Here is a 10,111-nt window from a genome sequence, read left to right as displayed (position 1 = left end):
TGTCAGCACAGAGCCCAACACAGGCTCGAGAACCCACAGATCATGATCTGATCTGAAGTCTGACGTTTAACCGACTGAGCCACCCGGGCGCTTCTGAAGTTCCCTTTTAAATTTCTTAATTGTCCCATCATTTCACGAATCTCACTGTCTCCTTATCTAGTATAGTTTACAAAGCATTAAAGCATCGCGTGATAAACGCTTCTGGCTACTGCTTCTATTTTGCTCCTAGAGAGAGAGGATCGATTCAAACTGCAAAGGTCCACAGTTCTAGAAGCGGCTTCTGCGAGTCTGTGGAAGAGGCAACAGGACTCGCAGGTCCCGAGCTACCACGCCGGGTGCCGTTTCAGGCTTGGAGGAAGTTACCTCGGTTCGCTGGAGCAAAACGGAAGGCAAGCTGCGGTCGCGGGTATCAAGACCGGCTCGCGCTGGGCTGCCCTCCCAGGGAGCTCGGCCAGGTAGGCGCGCCGGCCTTGGGTACCCGGGGGCCCTGGAAGGGGCGGGGCGGCCGTGGCCGGTGGGCGGAGCCTGACGGCGGCCCGGGCGGCCAATGAGCTCCCGGGCCGGCGCGGGCCTTGCGCGTGACGCTGCGTAGCGGGCCGCTAGGCTGGGGGCGGACGGGCCCGAGAGCGGGGAGGTTTATCTTCGCCTGCCTCGCGGCTGGCTGCGCCGCGGGCCTGGGACCCCGGGAGAGCTGCCCCCAGCCCACCTTCCCCGGCCGCGCTGCGAGGGCTCCCCGGCTCTGCCGTTCTCTCTGGCTGTCGGGCTCCGGCCCCAGGTAATGCCGATGCTCCCCCATCCTCTCCTCACTTCCCGCCCGGGTCTACTCTCGTCTGCCGGCGAGGAAGGGGAGAGAGGTGGCGGCTGCATCTCCGGCCCGGCGGGCCTGGCCGTGCCCTGGGCCAAAGGACCGAGAAGGCGGCCCGGAGCCGGGGGAGGGGAGGCTCCGCGAGTCCGGACGAGTTTGGGGGGGTGGGGAGGGCGCGAAAGTTACGGAGGGCGCCCGCGTGGCTGGCAGCCCTTGGACCCTCGGAGGTCTGTTGGGTGCCTCCCAGATACCGTGACATTCCTCGAGCTGGTAGTAAAGAATTAGAAGACATTTTATTCTTTAAGAAGCGAAAGCAAAAATGAGCTCAGGAAGTTAGCTTTTCATTGATTTAGGATCAAAGTAGATGGCAGGCACTTCAAGATATCGAAATCTGGGCACCAAAGCCTTTCATCAAACTCATATTTTATTTTCAAATATTAAGGTGTAGTTTTCTGTCACTGTGAAATATTAATAGCCATTCAGTTCCTCTGATATGTATATTTAGAAGTTATTTGTCACCGAGAAACAAGTAGAAACGCTCTTTTTTCATATTTATGTATAGATTAAGTTCATTGGTCACTTTCTAGGTCGCTGCCATCGTTTAAACTGTTTTTTCAGAGTAACTGCCTTTGACGTAGAATTCAGCTTCAAGTCTCCTTCCCCCCCTTTCCCCCCATTTATGTGTGTAATATCTATGAATGACTTGTTAGGGAAATGCTGTGTTGTCTAGACTTGAGAGCGACTTTTCAAAGGTAGGAGCTCTGATGTATTCAAGAGTGATTCTTAAAAAGTGCACGTGTCCCAGTGCATCACATGATTGGAACTCTCAAACGTTTCACATTCCCTTTGGAGAAAGACCAAAATACTGCTGCCACTCTTCCATCTCCCTTTCTTTTTGGCCACTTCCCTCCTGGTTCTCTAGGCTCAAGCCACATTGATTTTATTTTTGTTCCAAGAAAGCCTCTTTGTCTTTACTCTCTTCTAGTCGTAGGGATTTCCTTCACCTGTAATGTGCCATTCTCTCCTTTCCTCAAATCCAACACGTTTCTCAAATGTCACTTCAGGAAACCCAACCTATCTCTGGTAAGCTCTCATAGTACTCTTGTTTTCCTTAGCAGCAGTTAATCATCAATTGTAATATGTTTGTCACTTAGATACTTTGTTTCCTCTACTGGCATGTACATTTCATGAAGCCGGGCTAGCTAGCGCATATTATTTATGTCTGAATTAGAAGAGTCTGGTCTAGCACCGGGCACAATGAAAGAGCAAACGAGCTGGAGAACAGAGGAAGGAGCTTTTGAATGGAAAATATTAACTAGCTAAGAGTACCTGTTTCCTTTGGGAAGGAAATAGGAAAAGTTTTTTGTTTTTTTTTTTCTTAACAAAGGCCAGTTAACTTTTTTTTTTTGAAATTTATCAGCATAGGATAAATTAGTATATTGACCATACAGAAGTGTGTGAATGAGAATTTGTCTGGGTTCTTCAGTTTAGCCAGCTGGCTTAATGATGTAGTTGTTTGATATAGAAGTGTTGTGTAGGGTTGTAGTTGGGTAAACCTTTGCTTGGAAGGAAGGGGGAAAAACTTTATGTTTTGGATTGTAAATTTATTTGCAATTGTTCTCTTTTTCTCCATTGAATGTGAGAGTGATATAGCAAAGTTGGTCACACTGTTTTATAGATTTATAGGTTCTCTTGAAAGCCTTATTTTTAATTAATAATTAATGTTTGTTTATTTTAAGAGAGACGCAGAGTGAGCATGGTAGGGGTAGAGCGAGAGGGAAAGAGAATCCCAAGCAGGCTCTGCACTGTCAGTGGGGAGCTGGATGCAGGGCTCGACCTCATGAACCATGAGATAGATCATGATCTGAGCAGAAATGAAGAGTCAGACACTTAACCGACTGAGTCACCTCAGTACCCCTGAACGCCTTATAACAGGAACACGGCAGGCAGGCTAAAGTTGATATTCTTTCCAACATGGTTCATTTGTTTCTGAAGTCATTTTTTTTTTCCCCTTTCTTCAGGCAAATGAGATATGATCACACTGAGCTTTATGAAACCAATGCACAGATTGGATTCTTAAGAAATAGTGTCTAGTCTGTGCTGTATTTTGAAATAGCTATCTAGTCAGCTCTTTGTCACTTCAAGTGTAAATGTTTCCATTGTCATTTACTGACTCCATGACTTTGAACAAGTTTCATAGGGTTTCTGAATCTTTTGTAGCTTTTAAAATGCAAGTGAGATACTTTTAAATGATACATTTAAGTGAGATACTGATGCCTGTGTTCTGCTGCCCAGCATTAAATGTTACTGGCTTAGTAAATATTAGTTCCTGGTTCCTTTATGGCTGGACCTCTTGAGAGACTGGTCTCGTGATCACTGTCTTTACTTCCTCAACTTATTTTGCAACCCAACCCAATATATTTTTTTGTCCTTCTTGGAATGAAATATACAAGTAAATTGTAGCTATTAATGTCCCCAAGTTGTGAAATATCCTATGTCCAACCTTCTTTATTTCCTTTTCCTTTTTCTTTTTTTTTTCCTTTTTAGTCTTACTTGAATTTTCCATGATATTGATCAGATTACTTCTCGAATTTTCTAACTGGGTTTCTAATATTACTTGCTTCTGGTTCTCTAATCTCAACTAGGCTTTACTTTTTCACTGTTCTTGAGGTACCTTGTAGTATTAGGAAAATTGCTTAACCACCTGTAAAATGGGATAATAGTATCTATTGCATATAGATTGTTGCGAGGATTAAATGAACCACAGTAAGTGTTTCATAAATGTTAGCTTTGCTGTTTCTTAGGTAACTTCTTTTTTTCTTAAGTTTATTTATTAATTTTTTTTTTAGAACCTCTACAGCCAGTGTGGTGCTTGAACCCACGACCTGGAGATCAAGAGTTGCACACTCCTCTGACTGAGCCAGCTAGGTGCCTCCTCCTAGGTAACTTCTTGATTTGTGGGCTCTCCCTGGTCTATTTCCATCCCATGCCTTAGGCCACTGCCACCAATAAATCCAGATCTCTGTCTGTAGTCCAGACTTGTATGTTCATCTGTCTGCTTATCATTGTCACTGGGCTGACCCAAAGGCACATTCTGCTGAACTTATCTACTCCTTTCATTTCTCCTGTAGTTACTTATCTCACTGGTACACCCAGAACCTTAGTCAGTTGAGTTAATAAACTCTGCATCTACATTTCTGGATGCCTTCTGGATGTAACCACCTGGATATCATCGATGCCTCTGCTTAATGTTTGTAGATCTCTCTCCCTTATCTCTAATTTTTTCATGAAATCATTTGTTCACTTAATCATCACCTGCTGTTAGAGCCTTATTTCAGGCCTTTATAGTGTGTGTGTGTGTGTGTGTGTGTGCGCGCGCACGCGCTCGCACTAATTGTTCTCCCTTCCAGTCTCTCATCCTCTACGTTGGTGTCTGAATTATCTTACTAAAAGACAAGTATGAAGTCACCTTCCTGTTTCTTTTTTATATATTTAAAAAAAAATTTTTTTAAGTAATCTCTGCACGCACCCAGGGGCTTGAACATCAAGGTGACACGCTCCACAGACTGAGCCTGCCAGCCGCCCCCACCCTTTTGTTTAAAACCTCTGCAGCTCCTTGTTTTAAGTTGCAAATTCTTAATCAGCCCTAAGGGCCCTTGACCTTTTGTTCGTGCCCTTTCTCATTCCAGCATTAATTCCTTTTCTTCCTTTAAGATTTAACCTAGATTTTTTTTTTCAGGAAACGTTTCCTAATTGCCCCTAAGTTCTGTTGGGTGCCAGGCCTGTTTTTCCTTAATACTCTGTACATCTCAGTTACGGTTCTGTAATATCACTAGCTGTTATATATGTTATAATTATATTATGCTATAATTAAAAAATCACTAGATTTTTACTCTTTGAGGCCACAGGCTGTTATGTAGTCACTTTGTATCCCAGGGCTTGGTACTGTAGTAGACCTCCAGAGAGTATTTGAAATTGTGAGTCTGTCAGCAAGGTCTCTACTTGTTCATGCTTATCATAGAATGTTCTCTTCTTCCCATCCTGTTTTGATACCTAGAAACTTCTGTCTTTTTGTTCAGCTCTAGCTTTAATATCACTTCCGCTGTGAGGATTTGTTTGACTTCCCTAAATGGTTTGTTATACCTTCTGTGTGTGTGTGTGTGTGTGTGTGTGTGTGTGTATACAGTATAATGACATAGACCTCTGTATTATTGCAACACCTTTATCTACCATCATTGTAGAAAGAAGTGCTTAATCTACATGAATTTCCCATACTTGGCATATACCTTTCAAGTGCCAGAACTTAACACGTTTTTCTTTTTTTCTTAACAAAATTTTTTCGATGCAAATTAAAAAGCTTTTTTCTTGCCTTCTGTGTTTAAACTATTGTAGCCTTTTTAAGGTGTACCAGGTCATTAGAGCATGAACTTGAAGGTCTGCTTTGACACAAGGATGATTTATGGGACTTACAAGAAACCTAACCCTTTTGATCCCACACTGAAAGACCTGTTCTTGCTCTTGCTTTTTAATATTGTTTCCTACTTTTTTTCCTTACTGTCATCTATAATTCTGCTGCCGGCAATCACTACCCTTTTCTGGTTGAGGATGCCACACGGGATTACCTGTCCTATAGGGTTATTGTTAGGATTAAAGGAGGTAATGTAAACAAAGGTCATATCAGAGAGCATAGCAGACAGTAAGTACCCAGTAAAGGGAATTTACTAGCCATTATTTATAATGTTTTTCTAATTATTTGAATCATTTCAGGAAGATAATCTCAAGCTTAAGAGATTATCCAGTGGATCAGAGGACATGGGATTTGTCAGCAAATTGTTTCTTGGACAACCTAAGTGTAGAATTGTGTCCTGAACAGCAGATGCTGATGAAAACTCCTGAGTTCTAGAACAGATCCTTTTTATGTATATTTATATTAGATATATAATTTAAATCACAAGCTAGGTAAATGCCTTCATTAATCATTATATTTATCTTTTTATATGTATCTTTTACATTTATCTTTTAGTGTTAGTAGGTAAAGTTAGAAATAAAAGTGAACACCTTTTCAACTCTCATGCTATTCGGCTAATGGTTGCTTCATGGGCATGGGAAGTGGACATTTGTTTCAATTCCTTCATTTCCTTTTTTTTTAATTTTTAAGAAGTATTTATTTATTCAGCACTTTGTTTGGTTTTTTAAAGTAGGCTTCATGCCCATTGTGGGGCTTGAACTTATGACCCTGACATCAAGAGTCACGTGCTCTCCAGACTGAGCCAGCCAGGTGCCCTCATTGTTTCATTTCCTTAACACATGTGAAAATGCCTGGTAACACTTTATCCACTCAACAAATGTATATTAAATGCAGAGTGTTTTCCAGGTATGGTTCTAGATGCTTGGATAAAATAGCAAACGAGACAAAATTCTGCTTTTATTGGGAATTAAAGTCTTGTGGGGCTGATAGACAATAAACACTATAATGCGTTGGGCAGTAAGTGCTCTGAAGAAAAATAAAGGAAGGTAAGGGATAAGACAGTAACAGGGTGCAAGAGTGTTTAGTTAAAGGTAGACAGGGGAGACCCCAAGGAGGGGACATTTGAGCAGAGCACTTGAATGAAGCAAAGGAGAAAGCCTTGATAGTATCTGGGGCAGATAGTCCTGGCAAAGGAAATAGCAAAGACTGTGAGTAGGAATGCTTGTGGCTTGTTCGGAGAACAGCAGAAGGCCAGAGTCACTCGAGCAGAGCAAGTGAAAGGGTTGTGGGAAGTTGTGGGTGCCTGGGGAGAGGCAGGGAGTGAGTAGCAGATCATGAAAGAGTTGCTAGACAATGGTGATGACTTAGAACAAGATCCAGTGTTTGAAGGGTTTTGATCAGGGGAGTGGCTTGCTCTGACTTCACCTTAAAAGAATTAGTCTGGGTGCTTTGTTAAAAAATAGACCAGAAAGGAGAAAATGGAGAAAGACCAGTTGGGAGGCTACATGAGATGGGACAGCGGCTTCAGCTCTGGTATAGGTGGTGGATGTGGTGAGAAGACATCAGAGTTGGGTATTTATTTTATAGGTGGCCTAAAATGGACTTGCTGCTGGATTAGATAAGGGAAAGTAAAGAATTGAGGATGACTCCTAGGCTCTGTTTAATATCTAGGTGAAGACTGAAATGGGGAAGACCATTAACCATTAACTGAGATAGGTAAGACCGTGAGAAGAATGGAATTAGAGGGAACACTGGTAGTTCAGCTGCTGGAAATCAGAATTATGGACATGGTACAGTTGTTGGTTAACAGTAAGCTCAAGGGGAAGGTATGACTGGAACATGAGAACAGCTTGTTGGAGATGGGAGGAAGTCAGAGAGTTGACAGCCCAGGGTGTTGGATGGATCTATGTACACGGATATTGAAGTTCAAGTGTGGAAAAGTTAGCGGTGGGGAGGCAGGGGGTAGTGAATGAGATTCAGATATCCCCTCAAATCTTATGATTTACGTGATCTGCGGATTTGGTCAACATTGAGCTGTGCCATTTTAAGTGATTTATCCTTCCTAACATCTGTATGTATGACAGTAATACAATTTGTTAATGTTTTCTTAGAAACATTGAGCTGCATTTGAGAAAGTATATAAATATGGCCCTTTGTTTACCCTCATCTAGTATATCATAAAAGCAAACAGTGGAATTTGAGGGATGATGTGGCTTAATGTTTGACTGCCATTTAGCATACAGGCGGGAGACATACACGTATCAGATTACTTAGTTAAGCTTTCAAACTCGGTTGTCAATAATGGTGGCACTTTAGTGTGTATTATCTTCTTTTGTTATCACTCTGTGCAGTAGTGTTTATCTTCATTTTCTAGATGAAGAAACAGGTTCCAGAGAGGTTGGAGGATTTAGCGAGGCTACAGTGGTATGATGGAGCAGGAGTGTAAACTACTTAGTGTTCAGATACCAAATCTGGGCCTTCTCAGTTCTCACTTCCTGCTAAGGAGAGGAAATTGAGGCCAAAGAAGTTCATATGGATTAGGATACACAGATTTTGTTACGTAGAGTTAACACTTTTCTTATTCGGGTCACTTCTAAAATAAGTATTTATTTTAATACTTTAATAAGTACTAATATATATATATTTTTTAATATTTTTTATTTATTTCTAGGAGAGAGAGAGAGAGAGAGACAGCGTGAGCAGGGGAGGGTCAGAGAGAGAGGGAGTCACAGGCTGAAACAGGCTCCAGGCTCCGAGCTGGCAGTCAGCACAGAGCCCGATGCGGGGCTCCAACCCACAAACCGCGAGATCATGACCTAAGCGAAAGTCGGACGCTTAACCGACTAAGCCACCCAGGCGCCCCATAAGTACTAATATTTTAATAAGACTTAAATTATGGCAGAATAATTGTGCAGACTCAGTACCTTGTGTTTTAACTTTTGAAGTAAAGCTTTCTTCTCTAGATTAGGTTGTTGGTCCCTGGTCTCGTCACCAAGAACTCTTCCTAATAATGTTTTCATTATTCTATAGCGTATCCATGCTTAAGTGTTTTTTTGGGTTTTTTTTTTTTTTTTTGCTTTTTAAACAGCATTTGTCTGTCAACTTGTTTTATTAAGTAGTTTTTTCACCTCTTGATTAGTGCTTTTAATCAGCATGAGATAATTGATTTCTCAGTGCATTGATAGAGTCTCAGCCAAAGCAAAGTAGCATTGTTTTAGTCAGCCTGTACAGCTTGCTTTATGTAATGAAACGTGTAATTATTTCAGTTATTGAAATAATTGAAGTTTCTACATACCCTAAAAGTCTAGGGCACCCCTCCCTATCCTTGATTAAGAGCAGTTGTCAAAGATCTTGTTGAGTAGGATACATAAAGCTGTTTATTTTTTTTAAAAATTTTAAAGTTTTTAAATTTATTTTAAGAGAACAAGCGAGGGAGGGGTAGAGAGAGAGGGAGAGAGAATCCCAAACAGGCTCTGCGATGTCAGCCCAGAGCCTGGTGTGGGACGTGAACTCATGGACCATGAGATCATGACTTCAGCCAAAACCAGGAATTAGACACTTAACCAACTGAGCCACCCAGGTGCCCCTTGGATCTTTATCTGTTGTTTTCTTCTCTGATTCCTTTTCTTTTCTTTTTTAGTTTATTTATTTATTTGGAAAGAAACGGAGACAGCATGAGCAAGGGAGGGCAGAGAGGGAGGGAGAATCCCAGGCAGGCTCCACCCTGTCATTGCAGAGTCCGATGAGGGGCTCGAACCCATGAAAGCATGAGATCATGACCTGAGCTGATGCCAAGAGAGTCCGATGCTTAACTGATTGAGCCACCCAGCCCCCACCCGATTTCTTTTCTACTTCCTGATGTCTCACTTTGTGGTCATCTCCCAGTGGTCAGTTCTTCTCGGATCTTTCTGTTGGAGAGTTAGATGCCCTTCCAGCTTCCTCTGTCACTGTTACACAAAGAACTTTTAAATTTATCAGTTGCCCTGACCTCTTTCCTAGGTTCCTCTGAATTGGCTCTCGTGGGTCTCCTAAAATTTCGACTTCATGTATTCATCTGCTGTTCCATAATTCTGTTTCATTTGTTTGATTTCTGGAAAAATTGATCTAGATTAGCCTGATTTTTACGTTGCTGAGCAGTAGTATTTAAGAAAACAGTCAAACTCTTCCTGTATTGCATTTTGTACGGGAAAGGACATTGTAACATAAAAATTTAGGAAGACTGTAATATTAAAATTTAAAAATATATAACTTTAAAGATAATGTGGTGAGCACTTCATTATTTTTCTTTTTGTTTCACATTAAGGAAAATACAGTAGGGGTGCCTGGGTGGCTCAGTTGGTTAAGCATCCGACTTCAGCTCAGGTCATGATCTCGCAGTTTGTTGGTTTGAGCCCCACATCGGGTTCTGTGCTGATAGCTCAGAGCCTGGAGCCCGTTTCAGATTCTGTGTCTCCCTCTCTCTCTCTGCCCTTCCCCCGCCCATGCTCTGTCTCTCTCTGTCTCAAAAATAAACAAACTATAAAAGAAAAAAAAAAGGAAGGAAAACATAGTAAAATACTGCTTTGGAGTAAACCTTGTACTGTGTTGATATTGATCTGCCTGAAATTTGACTTTGATCATATTTTTCAGTGTTTAGAATGGGCTCACCACTGCCTAACTGAAAAACAGTCCTCGTTTCTTAGGCCGCTGTAGTTTAGCTCTCCTTTCTAGTCTTTTCCTTCATCACATTTCTCTGTTAACTGACTTAAAAAAAAACAACACTCAGATAGTTAATGATGTTTGTGGTTTGGATCTGACCCAGGCTCAAATCTGGCCCTTTGTGGTCCTGGGCCATTCAC

The 10,111-nt window shown here is 41.9% G+C and overlaps 1 protein-coding gene across 2 annotated transcripts in view; it reads left to right on the top strand.

The window, feature by feature from the left end:
* Positions 1-599: 599 nt before the first annotated feature.
* Positions 600-10,111, top strand: part of SOAT1 (sterol O-acyltransferase 1) — a 69,735-nt gene continuing 60,223 nt past the window's right edge. The window contains exon 1 of one of the 2 annotated variants that reach the window (XM_039255398.1): positions 600-775. The gene's annotated coding sequence lies outside the window, so the exon portion shown is untranslated. Of the gene's footprint in view, positions 776-3,705; positions 3,748-10,111 lie in introns of those variants that run through there. The other variant, XM_039255397.1, reaches the window with a different exon arrangement.

The sequence above is a fragment of the Hyaena hyaena genome, unplaced genomic scaffold (assembly GCF_003009895.1).
Source record: "Hyaena hyaena isolate Hyena2069 unplaced genomic scaffold, ASM300989v1 scaffold_525, whole genome shotgun sequence".
NCBI classification, from domain to species: Eukaryota; Metazoa; Chordata; class Mammalia; order Carnivora; family Hyaenidae; genus Hyaena; species Hyaena hyaena.
The sequence above is the reverse complement of the archived record's forward strand: the minus strand, read 5'-3'. Positions and strand labels throughout refer to the sequence as shown.